Raw genomic sequence first — 6477 nt, 5'->3', positions numbered from 1 at the left:
TTAAAAGAAAAGGGATTCAGAACAGATCAGAAGGTCACCAAAAATAATCAATGGCTCAAATGACTTTCTGGACTCATTCACTTGTACAGAAAATATTGGGTCATTGAAAAAGTAATGAGATGATATTCTTGGGAAGTGGAATAGTTAAAATGAATGAGTCCAGATAGGCCCAGAGACTTTAATCATTCTGAAAAGAAACACTTGCTGGGACACTCTCTCCTAAACCAAGTTGAAATTTCATTCTAGGGAGACAACTAGGTATAAGGGAAGAAGACTTCACTTTTCACATTCCGTGAGCATTTGCAGTTCCTTCAAAGTTATAATGGTATTTAATATCAAGAGGCCTTTTATGAGTGGTGCCTCCTGCAGGATTATAACAAGAAAAATGAGCAAGACAACCACTAAAGACATGGAGCCTTGGAGTTCATTCTCAGCCAGGTTCCCATCCAAAGTGGAAATCTCTGTGTACACAGAAATCACACATCTGCCAACACATAATTCCAGGGCCAGGACAATGCCGAGACAACCCACTCTGCTCTTGGGCAGCTCTAATTGTTAGACAGCCAGAATTGTTTCTTGCAGGGTCTGGCCTTCCTAGAGTTTACCTATTGGGCAGCTCCTTTGGATCTCTACACCACACGTGTCTACTTCTGCTTCTAAATGGTAACTAGCAAATATTTAAAGGCAGCGCAAGCTAAGCTGTCTTTTTTCCAAGTTAAATATCCCCATTTCCTTCATATGACATGTTTTCCAGACTCTTTGCCCTCCTGACCACCATCTTTGGAAAGACTGCTAATGTTCAATCATATACACTCACATGAATACACACAAACACACCCACACATCTTAGAATCTTAGAGTGGAATGCTCCAAAGTGAACATGTGTCCCAAATGAAACTACCTTCTTTGATCTAGAAATGCCTACTCTGTTATCATAGCAAAATAACAGTAGTAGTAACTACTATTCATTGCAGCCTACCATATGCCAGATACTGGGCTAGCCACTTTGCATATGTTATTTCTAATCATAAGCACAGCCAATTTTAATAATCCCATTTTATAGATGAAAAAATTCAGAAAGCAAACAACTTGCTCAAGTTCATAGAACTCGGAAATAGCTAAGCAAGGATTCAAATTCAGCCCTCTTTGAATTCAAAGCTGTCATTCTTCCCAAAATGCTATACTGCCTAATATTTTCTTAATGACTACCTCCCGGTTCTTTCATTAAAACATGATCAGGGAGCCCCTGGGTGGTTCAGTCAATTGTCTGACTCTTGGTTTTGCCTCAGGTCATGATCTCAGGGTTGTGAGTCAGGCTCCACACTGGGCATAGAGCCTGCTTAAGATTCTCTCTCTCCCTCTCCCCCTGCCCCTCCCCTCCCTGCTCACACACGCTAGTGCTCACTCTGTCTCTCTCTCCCTCTCAAAAAAACAACTTGTGATCAGGCCCCAGGAGCTGGTCAAGGCCATGGCCAGGGGCCAGGTGCTGTTGGTGGATGTGGGTGGCATCAGCTGTGAGCTCCTCAAAAGCCACATGCTCACCAGCTTCTCCCACTTCGACCTGGATACTATCAATGTTAGCAACCTCAACAGACAGGTTTCGTTTCAAAAGAAACATGTTGGAAGTTCAAGGACCCAGGTTGCCAAAGAAAGTGTACTACAGTTTTACCCAACAGCATCATGAACCCTGAGTATAATGTGGAATTTTTTCAACAATTTATATTGTTGAATATTGGCTATGAATGCTTTAGACAACAGAGCTGCCCACAACCATGTTAATAGGATATGTCTGGCAGCTGATCTTCCTCTTGAAAGTGGGTTACCTTGGGCAAGTAATGACCATCAAAAACGGTGTAACTGAGTGTTATGAATGTCATCCCAAACCTACCCAGAGAAATTTTCCTGGCTGTAAAATTGACAATATACCTTCAGAACCTATATGTTGCATCATTTGGGTAAAGTATTTGTTCAACCAGCTGTTTGGAGAAGAAGATGCTGATCAAGAAGTAGCCCTGACAGAGCTGACCTGAAGCTTCCTGGGAACTAGTGGAAGCTGAAGCCAGAGCCAGAGTATCTAATGAAGATGGTGACATTAAACATATTTCCACTAAGGAATGGGCTATGATCTGGTTAAACTTTTTACCACACTTTTTAAAGATGATGCCCAGTATCTGTCGACAATGGACAAACTATGGTGGAAAAGGAAGCCTCCATTGGACAGGGCTGAAGTACAAAGTCAAGGAGAAGAAACAAATACATCAGATCAACAAAATGAACCCCAGTTAGGTCTGAAAGACCAGCAGTTTCTAGATGTAAAGAGCTATGCACATCTTTTTTCAAAGAGCACTGAGACTTCGAGAGTTAATTTAGCAGAAAAAGTGGATGGAGCTGAGCTCATATGGGACAGGGATGACCCATCTGCAATGCTTTTTGTTACCTCTGCTGCAAACCTCAGGATGCATATTTTCATTATGAATATGAAGAGCAGATTTGATATAAAATCAATGGCAGGGGACATTATTCCTGCCATCTCTACAACTAATGCAGTGATTGCTGGGTTAATAGTATTAGAGGGATTAAAGATTTTATCAGGAAAAACAGACCAGTGTAGAACAATTTGTTTGAATAATCAACCAAACCCTAGAAAGAAGTTTCTTGTGCCTTGTGCACAAGATCCTCCCAACCCTAACTGTTACATTACATGCCAGCAAGCCAGAGGTGACTGTTCTCACATTACAGGATAAGATAGTAAAAGAAAAATTTGCTATGGTAGCACCAGATGTCCAAATTGAAGACAGGAGAGGAACAATCCTAATATCTTCAGAAGAGGGAGAGACAGAAGCTAATAATCACAAAAAGCTGTCAGAATTTGGAATTGGACATGGGAGCCTGCTTCAAGCAGATGACTTCCTCCAGGACTATGCTTCACTGAGGAACGTCCTTCATAGTGAGGACCTAGGGAAGGGTGTTGAATTTGAAGTTGTTGGTGGTGCCCCAGAAGACATGGGGCCCGAACAAGCTGAAGATGCTGCCAAAAGCATAACCAATGGCAGTGACGTTGGAGCTCAGCCTTCCACATCCACATCCACTGCACGAGAGCAAGATGATGTGCTCATGGTTGATTCAGATGAAGAAGGTCCTTTAGATGATGTTGACATCAGTGAAGAAGAGAGAAGTCGAGAGAGGAAATTAGATGAGAAAAAGAATATCAGTGCAGAGAGGTCACGTACAGAACAGACAGAAGAGCCTGATGATGTTATAGGTTTAGATTGAACAGAAATGCCTCTAAACAGAACCTCTTGCTGTAGTAGATCATCTGGGCAGAACCAGATTATTTGTCATGTGCTTTGTTCCAAAGGGAAAAAATTGACACCAGTGACTTGAAGATGATTCTGCTCCCTTTGAAAAAGCATTCATTTTGCTAGAACAATTATAAACATTGTATTGAAAGTAGGAATATAGTTTTAAAACCCTTGAACAAAGTGTGTGCATGACCAGTCATGAGATGAAACAACCCAATGCATGTTGCCTTTTTAATGTCAATACCCTTAGGTATCATTTAACAGTTTTAAAATATTTTAGTTTAGTAAAGCTGATACTCGGTTATAAATAGTATGCCTTTATTTTTGGTTAGAAGAATTTTTTTTAACCTAGATCTAACCATTTTCATAATCTTAACTGACTGAAACAGATTCAAAAAAGTATCAAGTGCTATGCACTGAAACTTGTTTTTAAATGTTAGCTGGCACTATGTATATTCATGTAAAACAATGTTAATTTACTCAAGTTTTCAGCTTGTAGTGCTTGGTGTGTCTGTGTACGAAGCCATTTTTTGTGTATTGTTACAGTTTGGGGTTATTTATATTTGATGTTTCTTAAAACTCAATTACGACTATATTGTACTTATGAACCAAATAAATGGCATCTGCATACTTGTTAAAAAACAGAAACTTCTGATCAACCTCACACAGGACTTTCATATATGTTAAAGATTTGCACCCAGCAGGGAGTAAGTTACTTTACAAGATAGTGGCATTCATCACAGGAGAAAGGAACTGGACCCAGGTTTGGAGGGACACGGGACTGTGTGGGCAGAGCTGTGGGACCAGTATAGGCCATCAACTGTCCAAACCCTAATCCAAGCAGACACATAGCCCATGCAACCCATCTCCAGGGGTCTCACGGAGACCTGTGGGAAGACGAGAGCTGGAACGCAGCTTCAGAGATATAAAATATTGACCATGAGAATGTCAAGCTAACCCAAGGTCCTATGCGGAATCCTGCCTCCACCAGGCCCTCAGAGAGCGTATAAAGTCAGGAGGAGAACAAAACCAGGCTTTGCCCCATGATCTAGAAAAGGGGTGAAAAATAGGAAAACTCTAAGTATCCAAGAGATTCAGACAAAAGGGAACTAGGCCCAAGCTTGTAAAACCTCATCTCCTGTGCAGTAAAAGGTTAACTCGGCAGGCTTGGGGTGCTCAAACTCTGCACATTTCAAAGAAAGGACTCACTCTTACTGGGATGGAGACCCCATCCCCTCGGGCTCCTGCTCAGTGCAGAGTCTGCTTCTCCCTCTCTCTTAGCCCCTTCCCCTGCTTGTGCTCGCATGCCACACGTGCTCTCTCTCTCTCTCTCTCTCAAATAAATAAAATTTAAAAAAAGGAAGAAAGAAAGGATTCGTCCTTAACCAGTTATGGAGAGATAACCTGTAAGCCCTTGGAATATCCTACCTAAGAAGAGTATCTTTGCATACCTGGGGCCCAGGGCCATGACAGTCTATGTTAACAATGTAAAATATGGTAAATGCCTATTTTTGTTTGCCTGAGATCCTGGGCCATACTCTGGGGAGGCTGGAGACTGAGTAGCTAAGGTCAGTTATACAAGCACTCTATGCCTATATGACTGACCCCTCAAACCGTGGACACCAAGGCTCAAGTTGGCAATACTTCATGTGTGTTGTCACGAATCACTGCTGGGGGAATTGAGTGGTATCCGTGCAACTCCATTGGATGAGGACAACTAGAAGCTCACACCTGGTTTCTCCTGAACTGCACCCTATACACCTTTTTCCTTTGCAGGTTTCCTTTGTGGTATCCTTTCACTCTAAGTAACCGTACCTATGAATATAACAGCTTTTCTGAGTTCTGTGAGTCCTTCAAGCAAATCTCCAAATGGTAGTCTTGGGGATCTCATACATACCTCCCAATGGCAGAATATGTAGAGGAGTGGTTGAAGGGCTTGGAACTCTGAGGTAGAGCCCAACACAAAGGCTAATGCAAAACCTCCCTCTTTGTTGCCATATGCAATTCTTATATAACAGACCCACTGACCTCTCAGTGGTAGTATGGGAGAGCCATAACTGCCTGCAGAAAATGGGGTTGTCATTTGGAATAACTGGGACGGATCTAGGGGTAAAAATTCACACAGATATCCCCATCTGGTATCTGTTCAAATGACTATGTTTTTTTTTTTAAATAAATGTATTGGCAGAATCTATGATTCTAATTGTGAAAGTAATACATATTCATTGTCAAAAATCTGGAAAACAAAACAAAATATATTAAAAAGAAAACAGCCCATTGGAATCCCACCACCCAGAGGTAAGCACGGTTAATATTGTGGTATAGCTCTTTCCAGTCAATTTCTTTTTCATGAATATGCAGCAGTGTCCCTGATGAGACAGAATTTAAAATTTTTTGTTAGCAAGAAAATCTGCAAGTTAAAAGTTGCCAGCCACTTCCATGTCTAACAAGTCATCTTGGGACACATTTTTGTTCTAGAAACAACCACATGGACAGTTTCTTCAAGTTTGCAGACGTAAGGCAGAGGCACCCATCATAAGGCAACAGTGTTCTTTGTCATGGAACATGTTTCTTGACAAAGGCTGCCCATCTCACCCCACTGCTAGTAAAGCCAAATGTCACTGGAAAGTAGGTGAGCCAACCTAAGAGGGAGCCTAGAAGCTTCCTAGGAGAAAAGAAATCAAGACCCCAACTACTTCTTCTTGGCTTCACTAGTTTTCAACATCTCTGATGAGTCCGTTAGTCTTACATAGGAGCCCAGATTACCGAAGTGTTGGTGTTTTAGTTTAGACATAACACGTAGCCCAGACAGGAACCCTCTACTGCAGCAGTCACCTGGGCACCATGGGTTTTAGAATACTGTATATGAGGGCACATTAAGAAACTGAAACCCTGGGAGCCCAGGCCATTATTGGCACAGAACCGTGAGAAGAAATCTCCTCTTCCCAGCACAGTGAGAATGATCGCCTGACCGGCTGTGATAGCACAGCCAGGGAGAGCCCCAGGGAATGGTCACTAAACACCAATGTTGGAAGAAGCAAATCCAGCCCACAGTGGACTAAGATTCTCCGGGGCACTCTCCACAAGGCACGTATTCTTTAGTCTGAATAAAGTGGACAGAGGAGCCTTAAGTACATCACAAGAAGGGGATCACTGAGAAAGAGAAGAACATTTT

At 42.0% G+C, this 6477-nt stretch overlaps 1 pseudogene; it reads left to right on the top strand.

Moving 5' to 3' along the window:
• The first annotated feature begins 1453 nt into the window (after positions 1–1453).
• LOC112835482 (SUMO-activating enzyme subunit 2 pseudogene) lies at positions 1454–3273 on the top strand (annotated as a pseudogene).
• Positions 3274–6477: the final 3204 nt, after the last annotated feature.

This window comes from Callorhinus ursinus, unplaced genomic scaffold, assembly GCF_003265705.2.
Source record: "Callorhinus ursinus isolate GAN/ISIS: 27379988/994484 unplaced genomic scaffold, GSC_fseal_2.0 scaffold4, whole genome shotgun sequence".
NCBI classification, from domain to species: Eukaryota; Metazoa; Chordata; class Mammalia; order Carnivora; family Otariidae; genus Callorhinus; species Callorhinus ursinus.
Note: the sequence above shows the minus strand (reverse complement) of the source record. Positions and strands in the feature narration are given on the sequence as shown.